The sequence below is a fragment of the Ornithorhynchus anatinus genome, chromosome 10, assembly GCF_004115215.2.
Source record: "Ornithorhynchus anatinus isolate Pmale09 chromosome 10, mOrnAna1.pri.v4, whole genome shotgun sequence".
In the NCBI taxonomy this organism is placed as follows: domain Eukaryota; kingdom Metazoa; phylum Chordata; class Mammalia; order Monotremata; family Ornithorhynchidae; genus Ornithorhynchus; species Ornithorhynchus anatinus.
The window spans coordinates 15818335-15833453 of record NC_041737.1 but is presented as its reverse complement, the minus strand read 5'-3'; positions in this window follow the sequence as shown (position 1 = coordinate 15833453).

Below are 15119 nucleotides of genomic sequence, written 5' to 3'. Positions count from 1 at the left end.
TTCCAGAAAGCCTGGAGAGACCTCCACCAGAAACAACAGCAGCAGTGGAGAAATTGATGAAATCTTTTAGCACAGGTGTAGGGTCAGGGCAAGGATGAGGCCAAGGAGGGGAAGCGACAGACGGATTGGTAAAGTTTTCCGAGTAGACCACATCTCTGGACAGAGAATGCGCCTCCTATATTGTTTAATTGTACTCTGCCAGGCATTTAGTACTGTGCTCTGTACACAGTAAGTGTTCAACAAATACAACTGATAGTCAACCTTTTGTGAAAGTCCACCAGAGTCTGTCTGACACTAGAACTTTTTTGGAGGGTGAGGGGCACTCTCTAATTCCCCACTAGTTACAGATTCATTGTTCTCCTCCCAAGTGTCTATGAACATGGAGGAGTCACTTCCAAGATGTAGAGTCCTGTGACAGGAACTACGGCAAAGGGAGGTGAAAGATTTTAACATTAAAATACCAGGAATAAAGGCATCCAGTGCTTTATCTGGATATGACATACAGGGCACCTATCACCTGGAAACCTTCCAATCTGCTATAAATCAAATGAACTGCCTCCCTATCTGTAGGTCAGGGCTCTATGAATGAGCATATTTGTGTGTCTGTGCGTGTGTGAGAACGTGAGTTCCATTAGTAGAAAAGTGCCATAGGGAAAACCTCTGGGTTTGTGTGTGTGTTATGTTTTTGTGTGTGTTTTGCCTGAGTTCTGAGTGTCTCATTATGACATTCTATACTTTTGTCTATTCCTGTTCCACTCCTTTTGGATCTCTTCCTCTACCTCATGCTGCCTTTGCCTCTTTCTATTTTGTGTCCCTTCCCTGTCATTTTACCCCCCTTAAGACAGAGAGCTCTGCTCCTTTGGAACGCCAACCCTTTGGAAGCCTCACCCAAAGCCCCATTGTGAGCTCCAAAACAGCAAACAACAGGGACATTTCATGTGATAAGGTCTTGCCTAGAAGTTGCAGACCCATATGAAGCATCTTCTGTTCTTCTATATCCCTTCCCTGACCCTGATCTGACCCCAACCCCAAACCTACCACATAGTGTGTCCTGGATGAGACCTCCAGTAAAATGGGCTTGTCAGGCCCTAGGCCTCTCTCCTGGCCTCACTCTACAACCATCTTAACTTCCCTGAAGCCAAACCTGTTAAGCAACAGGCAGGCTTGCAGTTCTCCCTTGAACAGTCCATGGAAATCAGATCTTTTATTTTATTTTAATGTTTAGCTTCTTCCTTTTTCCCCTGTTCCTGGCCCTTGGTACAGAGCCCATAGCCTGACCTCCAGAAATACACTCTTCCCACCCATAACAGAATATCTACTTGAGTACCTGAGCCTAGAGGCTTGTTATTTCACTGTTTGACAGTCTCCATGGCTGAACAGAACAGATAGCAGGGTAGAAGGTCAGAGACAATAGGATCTATGGGTTCAGCTTCTCTGCCTTTCACATACACGGAGGAGAAAAGGAGAGGAAGTCTGCAAGTCTTCTGGGATTCATTCATTCATTCAATAGAATTTATTGAGTGCTTACTATGTCCAGAGCACTGTACTAAGCACTTGGAATGTATAATTCGACAACAGATTGAGACAATCCCTGTCCAGTGACGGAATAGAATTGGAACACAAATGGAGTAACTTGCATGGCGAAAATTAGTAAATATTTGATTTGGCCTCAGATGTAATGATAAAAATTGTGGTATTTGTTAAGTGCTCACTATTTGCCAAGCCCTGACCTAAGCAGTGGGCTAAATGCAAGGTAATCAGGTTGCCCCACGTAGGGCTCACAGTCTCAATCCCCATTTTACAGATGAGGTAAGGCACAGAGAAGTTCTGTGACTTGCCCAAGGTCACACAGCAGGCAAGTAGTGGAGCCAGGATTAGAACCCACATCCTCTGACTCCCAAGCCTACTCTCTTTCCACTAAGCCACGAGACTTCTGGTCAACCTGAAAATGTCCTGGCTATTCCTTTCTCTAGCGTGTCCTAGGATATCGGCAAAAGCAAAAGATGAATGATTGGGTTTTAAAATTAGATTAAGTGATATGATTTGAAATTATGTGGTGATGCAGGTGGCACAAGACCAGATTAAAGTTCTGATAAATCCATAGAGATGGACACCAAGGAGGTTAACCCATACTAACCCAAGCTGACCCCACTCTTGTTCTTTCCTGAGCCTGCAAAAGTTTCTGCTTCCTCAGGGGCATACACTGCCTTGACTCCAAGAGAGATGTTTTAAGATCTGCCTTGCTTCCTAGACTTTAGAAAAATAGTGGAGGGAGAGGATGTTAGAAGAGTCATGGTCAGCCCCTGAGCTACTGTAATAATGGTCGCCCAAAGTGCCTTCTGGACTCTCTTTCAGCCCCAAACATGATCAAAACCCTGATTTTATGGAAATGACAATCAGCCTAAAAGAGTAGAACCACAGCGTGGCTCAGTGGAAAGAGCACGGGCTTTGGAGTCAGGGCTCGTGAGTTCGAATCCCAGCTCTGCCACTTGTCGGCTGTGTGACTGTGGGCAAGTCACTTGACTTCTCTGTGCCTCAGTTCCCTCATCTGTAAAATGGGGATTAAGACTGTGAGCCCCACGTGGGACAACCCGATTCCCCTATGTCTACCCCAGCGCTTAGAACGGTGCTCGGCACATAGTAAGCGCTTAACAAATACCAACATTATTATTATTATTACTTGAATTTGCCTGAAACCTGTTAGACCTAGCCTAAATTCTTTTCAGATCATCTAATCTCTATGACTGTAATATGGAAAACATCAGGTTCCTTAGAGGGCCTGAAGCTACTAAGTCTTATGGTGAGGAACACAGACTGAAAAAATGGCCAAGTAAAGGATTTCCATTCTATTTCTTCATTCATTCATTCATTCAATAGTATTTACTGAGCGCTTACTATGTGCAGAGCACTGTACTAAGCGCTTGGAATGTACAAATTGGCAACAGATAGAGACAGTCCCTGCCTTTTGATTGGTTTACAGTCTAATCGAGGGGGACAGGCAGACAAGAACAATAGCAATAGAGTCAAGGGGAAGAACATCTCATAAAAACAATGGCAAATAAATAGAATCAGGGTGATGTACATCTCATTAAACAAAATGAATAGGGTGATGAAGATATATACAGTTGAGTGGACGAGTACAGTGCTGAGGGGGTGGGACGGGAGAGGGGGAGGAGGAGAGGGAAAGGGGGGAGAAGAGGGTTTAGCAGCGGAGAGGTGAAGGTGGGGGTAGAGGGAGCAGAGAGAAAAAGGGGGGAGCTCAGTCTGGGAAGGCCTCTTGCAGGAGGTGAGCTTTAAGTAGGGATTTGAAGAGGGGAAGATAATTAGATTGTCGGAGGTGAGGAGGTAGGGCATTCCAGGACCGCGGGAGGACGTGGCCCAGGGGTCGACGAGGGGACAGGTGAGATTGAGGGATGGTGAGGAGGTGGGCGGCAGAGGAACGGAGCGTGCGGGGTAGGCAATAGAAAAAGAGAAGGGAGAAGAGGTAGGAAAGGGCAAGGTGATGGAGAGCCTTGAAGCCTAGAGTGAGGCTTCAGTAAGAGACTTTCTTACAGTCTCTAGATCAGCTAAAATGCTGTTCCATGTAGGATTACAGGATCCCGATCCCCATTAATCATTTAAGGTGAATAAGTTAACGAAACAAGACTGATTTTCAAAATGAAGTAAGAACAGGCTAGATTAATGAAAAAAGTAACACAGCAGGCAGGTCCTTTAAAAGCAATTTTACCTTAAAAGAAATTAAAAGGGTCTTACAAAAGGAATCTGACTAGTTAATTTCAACTATGCTAATCACCCTAGGCTAATATAACTGCTTATGAATTAGGACTCTCTGAATGATGTGAAGAATGAGGAATTATAGAACAACCCTAAAGAAGTAGTCAACGTTTATCTACAACCAGAAGACTTTCTTAAGATTATGTAAATGTATTTGATAAAAATCAGCAGTCATTGAAAATGTATGCCACCCCCTATTGAGTATTACTAGAAACATCTCTCCATGAATACATCTGTTAATCAGTCCTGGCCCTTTTAACTGCCCAGAGTGTAGAAAAGAACCCATTGCAAAATAAAACCAAAATTAAATCCTTTCCCTTTGACAAGAGGGAAACAGTAGTATTTCGTCCCATTTTGTTCTAAAACTCAGAGAAGGAAATAGTAAAAATACTGATCCTGAATCAGGCGGGATTAGAGGATAATTACCTTGCGTACCACTAAAATGGAGTTGTATCTTGTCTTTTCATCTGATTTTTATATCGATTATGTTCATCTGAAGACATTTCGGGTGTGTTTTTTTTTTATACTGTCACAAACTTTTGCAGTTTTTGCATAGTCTCCATTAATGCACATTCAGGTCTGCCAAAATATACATGTCTTACTCTGATTTAGACTGAAATATAATATCACAATTTGGGAAAGCATGTCCAACTACGTTTATCTCAATACAGCATAATGTACTATCAGAAAACAAAAGGTTTTGCAAAAGGGTATGATGCCAGACCCAGTGAGTACTACTACTTTAGTTTTCCTTCAATCTTCCTTCAATTTTCCTTCATTTATTGAGTGCTTACTATGTGCAGAGCACTGAACTAAACACTTGGGAGTGTAGAAGGCAACAGAATTAGTAGACACATTCCTCCTTCATGGATGCCTTGTGAGAGAGAAGTGCCTGAATTAAAGAACTGGATGCATTTTAAGTCAATCTACCCCATTAGGTTGAAGGTTTCTTGAGGGCAGGGACTATTTCTTAGCCTTCTTTGTATCCCCTAATTCAAATATAGAAATGCAGGACTGTTATTTCTTCTCCTTTGGGGCCAACTATGTTTCCTTTAGGATTGCCCATTATTATCAGGTATGAATATGGGTTGGGCACAGGCAGTGAGAGACAATTATGACTCTAGAATAAGGTGGTAAGAGATACTATTCGAGTCAAAAGAATAAAAAACAGTTTTTCGAAGTCTAGTTGGTAAGAAATATAGGTAAGATTCTTGAAAGTAACAAAAAAACATAGATTTGCTCTACTTTTATTATTTTCACTCAGTCCTTATTTCAACAGGGATTCTGGCAAATGGTTGCCTTTGGGAGAGTTGATATAAGGTGTTGACAAATCCCTTTCTTCTGTGACTGTTTCTGAGAAGAAACTAAATGTGACGATTCAGTTGAACCTGATTCACATGGCATTTTACATATACCTAAGATCTTGCTTTAACCAGAGAAAAACCTGTGTTTGAATTCTGTGGACTGCGAACCCTCTTTTTGATTATTATTTCTTTACTTGAAACTCTCAATATGTTAGTGTTTTAGTTGGCGAACAATAAGAAACACAGTACACCTGCTTCCGCATAGTGATTTAGTGGCATCTTGGGAAATAGAGACTTAGACAAATCAGTTATTTTTGATGCATTATCTCCCTTAGGTGAAATGCTTTAAAGGACCTTCATGTTCCTGGAAAACCTCAAGAAAGCCTTTTTTACTAGAAAAGAGGGAAAACAAAAGCAAAAAGAAAATTAGATTATTACAATTTATTATAAGAATAAACACCATAATTTTATTACCCATTGAATGAATGAGTTTTCAATTATATTTTATTCATTCATTCAATCATATTTATTGAGTGCCTACTTTGTGCAGAGCATTGTACTAAGCGCTTGGGACAGTACAGTACAACAATAAACGGACACATTCTCTGGCCACAACGGGTTTACAGTCTATACAAAAATAATGATTGTTATTACAGTATTTGTTAAGCACTTACCTTGCATCAGAAATTAATCTAAGGGCTAGTACAGATACACATTAATTTGGTTAGATGCAGTCCCTGTCACGCACTTTGAGAGGGAAAATGATTGTTGAATCCCCTTTTACAAAAGTGGAAACTGAGGCACAGAGAAGTTAAGTTACTTGCCAAAGGTCACGCAGCAGTCAAGCGGCAGAGCAGGGATTAGAACCTAGGTCCTCTGACGTCCAGGCTCATGCTCTTTCCATTAAGCCACACTGTTTCTCCTAAAGTGCACAGTTTCAATAAAAGAGTGGCTCTCTTTGAGCACAAGTTTTGTATGGAGAGGGAGACAAAGGAGAAACAGATGCTGCAATATTAAACATGATGACCAGAGAATGCCTTTTTGTGTCCCCAGTGTGACTGGGACTGTAATATTACCATGGCCTTTTCTGCCATACACACCCTCACAGGTGAACTTCACCGTCGCCAGTGTCTTCTTCGAAAACGAAGGACAACTATATATGCATTTATAATGCACCTCACAAACAATATTTACTTACACATACAGAGTGGAATTTGGATTTTAACCTTCTCATGAAACAAAAACTCCTCCCTCTTGGCTTCAAGGTTCTCCATTACCTTACCCCCTCCTACCTCACCTCCCTTCTCTCATTCTACTGCCCACCCGGCACGCTATGCTCCTCTTTTGCTCACCTCCTCAACATCCCCCATTCATGCCTAACCTGCCGTCGACCCCTGGCCCATGTCCTCCCACTGTCCTGGAATGCTCTCCCTCCTCACCTCTGCCAAACTAACTCTCTTTCCCTCTTCAAAGCCCTAATGAGAGCTCACCTCCTCCAGGAGGCCTTCCCAGACTGAGCCCCCACTTCCTTCTACTCCTCCTCCCCTCTCCCCACTCTCTGCTCTTCCCCCTTCCCCTCCCCTCAGCACTGTGCTCATTTGTATATTTTATTTATTACCCTATTTTGTTAATGAGGTGTACATCTCCTTGATTCTATTTATCTTGATGATGTGGTCTTGTTTCTGTTTTGTTCTCTTTTGCTTTGCTGTTTGTCTCCCCCCCATTTAGACTGTGAGCCCGTCATCGGGCAGGGATTGTCTCTATCTGTTGCTGAATTGTACGTTCCAAGCACTTAGTGCAGTGCTCTGCACATAGTAAGTGCTCAATAAATACTACTGAAGGAATGAATAAATTAAATGAAATTCCCCATCTCAGACCTCCAGACCCACACCAGGCCCTGCACCCAACTTGAGACCCAGGAAGCACTCTGCAACCCTGGACAGAGAACCATCGTAAAGCTGTTCAGTGAGACCTGAGAAAAACGCTAACAAAAGCAGCTCAGCAAATAGATAGCACACCCTTCTCCCTCACACTGTCACCTGGTCTCCCAGGCGCCCTCAGATGCAAAGAATAATGATTTAGGTATTTGGTAAGCACTTACTATATGCCAAGCATGGTATAATAATTTAGGTATTTGGTAAGTACTTACTATATGCCAAACATGATACCAAGGGCTGAGAGAGATACAAGTAAGCAGATCAGACGCAGTCCCCATCACACACAGGAACTACAGCCTAAGAGGGAGGGAGATTTGAAAGTGATAGTTCTGTAAACCTTTTTCTACCCTTCTATACAAAATAAAGTATTATTTGTCAGCGATGGTTTAAAAATATTCCTGCCTAAAGACAGGAGAATGGCTTAGATGGCCTTTAATTCTAGGATGTGTACTTCCCATGAAATATCACAGTGGGGGCTCATTTGGATATAAAATGACGGGCTCAGTTATTACATCTCTGAAGAACTCTATGACCTCTAGGCATTGGCAGAATATGTCATATTTTTCATTTACGATCAAGGCTGATTTCAACATTTTCCAACCTAGCCCAACAGAAATGTAGACAGTACTGCATATTGTACAAAATCTGATGAAAGAATCATGCGTAAAATCCACCTAAGCTTAACCAAGTTTGGATTTCTCTTTTTCACAGCTTGTTCGACCCGGGGCAAGAAAGTATATAAAATGCCGACCAGCCTCATGGGGTTGTTATGGGAAACATCCAATAAAAATTCTTGTTAAGCATTTTACAAATGGAAAGGGCTATTGAACTGTTATATAACACTTGGCAGAGAACCTTTCTTGGGAATTAATGTTCTATGTATTTAACATTTCAACTTCTTAAATCAGTTCTCTACATGACATCTACCTAATAATCCATAATATATGTGATTGGAATATCACCGCTCCTGCCTAGTAGTCATAGTGACTGCAAGCTACTCAGGGTGCACTTTGAGAATTTTTGGAATGGTTTACACTATTACATGTGCTTTGTCCCAGGCCTAGCTTAAGGTCTCATAACCGAAATGAGGGTGAGGGAGGCTTTTGAAAAAGTTCCCAGTTTCAAAGGGGGACATTAGCGTTTCTCCTTAAGATGCAGAGACTTAATGTTGAATTTAAACATTTCCTTCTCTCCCTAGAGTTGGTAGTGGACTGTTCCCCAGTCCCTTCACTCTCACCTACTAAAAGAAGGCATTAGAGTTGAGATCGTGTGAGATCCTGTGATCTCTATTTGGGCTTCTTCTCTAGGATCCAGCAAATCAGGGTACTATGTCTTGGACATATCTGTCATCACCTGTTCTTTAGAAATAGAAAGTGAGCAGGCGGGTTGAAAAGGAGGAAGTCCCCAACCTATTTTCTTCCAACCAAGCCACAGAATCAAATCTGGTGCTTGTGATTCCTCACCCAGACTGCACGCAGTCTCGGTAGATTTTGAAACATGGAGAAAAAATGTGTTGTGAACACCCAGGAATGCCTCTCCGGAAAGGTTCTTCGGCAAAGAAAATATTACCCCTTCCTAAGGATGTGGTTCTTCAGCCCAGAACAAATGTCTGAGCTGAATTCTTTTCTGGGGTTTATAAGGTGGTGACACAACTTCAACTTTCGCGTCATAAATATGCCACCGTAATAATCCCTGTTTAATTACCGTTTATTATAAATGCAATCTTTCTGCATTTCAGCCTGGTAATTTTCTTTTCGGTGTCAGTGAAGTTTCTTCTCTCAGGGCCTCTTGCCCCCAGCAACGGAGGATATTATTCCAGACCTACGCTGATCAAGGGACTACAGAGACAGACACCTGGAATGCTGGAGGCAATTCTTTGTTCAAGTGCAAAACTCAAGTAAATAAAACCTGAAAGGAACCTCCCAAGCCCAACAAATCTTCAAAAACAAATACTTTACCACTTGGGGATTATATCAAGGAATATTCATGATATCCACCTCCTGACCACAACACTTCTCCTTGGGAAGACTGACAGCTAATTAGAATGAACAAGACCAATAATTTCCCCCCTATCCAGTTTCCAGCAGTTCATGTAAACCGGATTGACAGCTCAGTGAGATACAACAAAGGGGCCTTGGAAAATTTGTTTGCACCTGCTCAATAGCAAAACATCACAGAGGTCAACCCCAAATTTGGAGTTAATTTTAAGACAATAACTCTACCAACTACCACCTGGCCTCGGTGCAGCTCTGAAAGCCCCACTGGAGAGGTTGCCCCACAGTCTGTAATCTGAAAACCAAACCCATTAATATTTTTTCACTGCTTAGCTCGACTCTACTAAAATTATGTGAAAGGAAGCCTTGATAGAAGTAAGATAAGCTTGCGCTGAGATGATGACACAATTCACTGTGACTCAAGAAAGACATTACTATGAGAACAGGAAGTGGAAATTTTAAAACTTTGGTAAGTCTTTTCAATCTCAGCTGACTTCACGGTCAAGTGTTTAATACAAGACATTACTTTCTCTCGGCTACCTTGGGCAGGAACATCACATGGCTCATCCATAAATATTTAAAGCTGAGCTAAATGCCCCAAAATTTACAATGGGAATTTACAAGTGTGAGGCAAAGAATTTATTTATTTCTGGGCCTCTGACAGATGAGGTGAGCAACAGAGAAATGATCCGTATAGGTATTAATGAATGTCCCCTACTTCCTGTATGAACAATATAGAGGTATATTTATAAGTGTGCAAATTGCTAATTTCCATCTGGACCAGTCTAAATGGCTTCAGTAGATTGAGGCAAATCATAAAAACAAGCCATCTGAATTCCACCTGAATGAATCAATTAATCATATTTACTAAGGGCTTACTATGTTCAGAGTACTGTACTAAGCACTTGAGAGAGTACAATATAGCAGAGTTGGCAGACACATTCTAAGCCCACAAGGAGCTTGCAGTCTAGTGTGATCATCTTTCAGCTCTCACATTCAATCAACTGCCATATCCTGCCCATTCTTCCTTCAGAACATTTCCCAGACCCTCCCCATCCTTTCCACCTAAACCAACACTATTCTAGTTCAAGCTGTCGTCATATGATGATTAGACTGCTGAATCAGCCACCTCACTGGTCTGAAGTTGGCTTGCAGGTGAATAGATGAAATTTAATAGATTTGCTCTACCTGAAGGGAAAAGTCCAAGATCTGGAAAAAATTCCAAAGACACCCAAGGTCTATTTCCACCCAAAGTAAAGGTCAAAGTGAAAATGAAGTGTCACCCCAGCTCAGGTCAGGCGACATGAAGTAATCTACTAATCCTGGCTCCGCCACTTGTCTGCTGTGTGTCCTTGGACAAGTCACTTAACTTCTCTAGGCCTCTGTTACTTCATCTGTAAAATAGGGATTAAGGCTTTGAGCCCCACATGGGACAACCTGATTACATTGTTCTACCCCAGAGCTTAGAACGGTGCTTGGCACATATTAGGTGCCTAACAAATACCATAACTATTATTAGTAAAGGAAGAGACATCACAAAGGCAACATTAAAATATGTACAGTATTATTTCTCTCTTCAGTGACTGTGTTCTGCAGAAATCTCGGGCAGTACAGAAGATAGAAGTGAAAATGACAAACTTAGAAATGTTAAGCCATATACCATCTAAGGTAATTCTTACCTGACCTGGTGCAAGAGTGATTATTAATCATTTCCCAAAACTCATCATAAGAAAATGGAACCTCCAAAATCCAGAGAGAAAATATTTTATGAGATTAAAAAAGGGTTTTTTTTTCTGAAAATTAAATTGAAACATTCAACATTCTACTACGACTTGTTCAGAAATTTCAAAGAAACAGCTTTGCATTACAAGGAATGGTAGCAGATTTCTCTGATGGGGCCATACAGTTTGGGGGAGCTGAAATAAAAGAGAAAGCTGGAAAATAATGACTATTTGCTTGCCAGAGGTTGTGTTTCCAGTGCATCTTTTTGTGTTTGCATGCATAATCAGTTGTGCATTGCACAAATATGCTTTCCCCTCATGAAGCTCCATATCAGAGTTCAACCAAGATAGGCTACACCTGGAGGGGCTGTAAAAAAAATGGATTTTGTGTATTTTCTCCAGTTTTAGAATCTGATAAAATAGATTTTTTTAACATAGTTTGCTACCACACTTGACTCGTATACAATACTTTTCCTTTCCATAGAACAGTTGGGTCGGCAAGAAGAATTCCTGTTTTGACCGGGAGCTACTTGGGATAGAACTAATTTCAGTCTCAATTAATGCTTGGGGTGAGAGGCAAAATGATCATTTCTGGAGCCTGGCAACTCTGTTCCCACCCAAGGGATTGTCTTGGTACCCAGATGTCAGCAGAGCAACTTGCTAGATAGACAGCATTTTAGGGTTTGCCAGGCTTAAGTTGTGTTTTTCCATCCTGCTGTCAGTTCAAGATGGTCATATCCCAGTGGGAGTGGGTGGGGAGGAATCTTTGGTGTAACGATGATAAGGGGGCTCTCCTTTGCTGTTGGCCACCCTCTCAGAGCAGAAAAGTGGAGACTTGTTGCCATTTCTGGGGAGTTCCCCATTTTGGCCCAAACACTGATGCTTCTGTGGCAACACTTCCCAACCAGGGGGAGAAAGGAGCTCACACTGCTCCAGGAAAGTTTCCGGAAGGTGGAGGGTGGAGGAGGAGGAGGAAAGAAGGGGTGACTCTGTTCGTCCCTGAGACCTGGAAAGGTGACTCAGGAGGAGGAAATGTTAAGCCATATACCTGTCTATGGTACTTGTTACCTGACTTGATGCAAGAGTGATTGTTAACCGTTTCCCAAAACTCATCGTAGGGAAATGGAACCTCCAAAATCCAGAGAGAAAATAGTTTATGAGATTAAAAAAAGGTTGTTTTTTTTTCTGAAAATCAAATTGAAACATTGAAAGTTCTACTACGAGTTCTTCAGAAATCTCAAGGAAAAAACACTGCATTACAAGGAACGGTTAGCAGATTTCTCTGAAGTTGCCACGTGGCTGACTTCTACTGCGTTTGTACAGTCTCATGGATGCAGGTATTTTTGGGATTCCCCAGATAGCAGGATCGCTGTCCATAATGGCACAGTTCCTTTGTGGAACCCTGAGGATGCATGAGCGAGTCACCACCCTTCTATAAAATGGGGGTGGTAATCTCTCTGGAGAATCACTTCGTGGTCCCAAATGAAAAGGAAACAGAAAAGTGTTCAGTGAGTGGTTTGATTTCCTCTTAAGTGGCATCTGACCGTACAGGGCTTTTAAACGTGGCCACTGAAGTTTTCCTTGGAGAATTTTCTAAAACGCTGGCTTTCTCCTTCCTTCAGTGGATTTTCTATTTTGTATATTTTAATGGGAAATTTAGCTTTATTCATTCTGCATGCACTCGGCATGCCCTCTGGACCCAATGCAAATCTGCCTTGTGAATTATTCATGTATTCAAATTGAATGTTCAGCAGCACTGCTCACACAGGCTGCGTGGTGTGTCCACTTCTTCGGACCTCTTTTTGGGAAAGATATAGATACGTAACCCCAGAAAACAATGTTGTTGAATCAACTGTGACCGAGAATGCTGTTGATAATCGAAAATCACACCGCATGTAATTCAAATGGGGAAAAATAACCTTAATTATTTTGGGGTACAAACCCTTTGAAAACTGTGAGCTTTCCTTTTCAAAAGAACCGAGTGCTGTATGTGATGGACTCTGAATGATGATAATATATTAATACATTAGCAAAGAACATCTGCAGTGCCACTCCTGGATTAGACAAATGGTCTCCAACAGTGGCAATAAGATGTTCGGATGAAGCATTTAGAGAGATGCTACCTAAGATCCTGTTTTTCCCATAAGAATCTAAGAACTATTTGCAATTATTACAATTTTCATGATGATAGAACATCAATAGCTAGAATGCTCACTTTTAAAATGAACAGTCTGACTTGAGAAAATGGCTTAAAATATAAAAATGTGTGAAGTGGCTTCTTGTTTAAAAGATGGAAATAGAGCCTAAATGATTGACCTAAAAATAGAACAGACTTTCCTCTCTGTTGATCACCCATATGTTCCTGCCTCCTTGCAGTAGGGAAGATTGTAATGCTGCAAATTTGCAGTTTATCTGAAAAAAACGGTAGCATAACTGATGTCTTTTGTATATAATATAAATGAGCCCTGTGAATAAAATGCCTGGATTCCATTTGGGTTTTGCACATCCCTGGCATAAAAGAATCAATGGCTGGCTCCTTTATGCCATCACTGTTTTGAGGGTTGATTTCAAAGCCAATATTGGCTAGATTTCAAGTGGAGGCAAGGCTTTCCTTTGGCTGTAAATTAGGGGAAGCAATGTGGACTAGTGGAAAAAGCAGTAATAATAATAATAATAATAATAATAATGGCATTTGTTAAGCACTTACTACATGCCAAGCACTGTTCCAAGCACGGGAGCGATACGAGGTCATCAGGTTGTCTCATGTGGGGCTCTCATTCTTAAGTCCATTTTCCGGGTGAGGTACCTGAGGCCCAGAGAAGTGAAGTGACTTCCCCAAAGTCACAGAGTTTACAAGTGACGGAGCAGGGATTAGAACCCATGACCTCTGACTCCCAAGCCCGGGCTCTTTCCAGTGACCCATGTAATAGAAGTAGTAGCAGAAGTAGTAGTAAGGTAGTAGTAAAATAGGAGTAAGTAGGAGCAGTAAGAGTAACAACAGCATTTATTGAGCACCCATTTGATTGGGGGGACTGTAGTAGACTCTTGTGAAGTACTGAGTAGCAAAGGGATATATTCCCTACTCATGATTCAAGTTTCTGAAAACGACATTACTGATGGCTATACACTGAGCAGCTACGGTGCACGGTGTGATGTCCATTCCCAATAACCAAATGCTCCCAACCACTCATGAGACTGGTTTGCCCTTCCATCTAGGGAATCCATTTTTTCTCTGTGGGCATCAGCTAGCAGTTCGAGAATTCCCTGCTTGGTCCACAAAAGAAACATCTTTTTGTCCACTTTCATCTGGAAGAACAGAAAACAATCCCCTCAGGTCCAGTGGTTAAGAAATGCCAACCATGACCAATCCCCCAAATTGAAATTAGAATGAATTTATCAACAACCTCAGTAGGTGAAGTAGCTTGACCTAGTGGAAACAGCATAGGCCTGGGAGCCAGTCAGAGGACCAGGGCTCTAATCCCCACTCTGCCCACTGATTCTGTGTGACCTAGGGAAAGTAACATAATTTATCTGTCCCTAAATTCTCCCTCCTACTTAGACTGTGAGCCCCATGGGGGACATGGACAGTATCCAAACTAATTAACCTGTATCTACCCCAGTGCTTAGAACAGTGTTTGACACATAGTAAACACTTAACAAATACTATTTTAAAAAATCAAAACTTGATCCCATCTTGAGTTTGGGTGAGGGTTAGGATTAAGGTTTGCACCAGGATTAAGGTTAGGGTTACGTAGGGGTTACTGTTACAACTAGAGTTGAGTAAGTGCCAGGTTAGAGTCAAGACAAAGTTACAATTAAGGATTTGAGTAAAATGATCAGTTTCCTGAGGTCAAAGAGTCCCCTTCTAGTGGCTGAATCTTTGAGGTTGACGCCACTGCTGGGAACAGATCAGAAGAGGCCATTCCAGAAACGTGGATGATCAGGAGTAACTATTTTTTTTATAATGGTATTTGTTAAGCACTTACTATGTCAGTGTCAAACACTGTTCTAAGAGCTGGGGTAATTAGGCTCGGGCACAGTCCCTGTCCCACATGGGGCTCACTGTCTAAGTAGGAAGGAGAACAGGTTTAAGCCCCGTTTTACAGTTGAGAAAACTGAGGCACAGAGAAGTTAAGTGAATTGCCCAAGGTCACACAGCAAGCAACTGGCAAAGTTGGGATTAGAACCCAGGTCTTTCTGACTCCCAGGCCCATGCTGTTTCCAGTAGACCATACTGCTTCTCAGCTATGAGATGCCAGTGGCAAGAAAAAAAAAGGATGGCTGGGTAGGTTTTTCTGCACCGTCAATTCCTCCACCTACCTCCTGCTATAGCATCACTATCGATGATCTGGATATCAGTCAATCAATTGTGTTTACTGAGTGCTTACT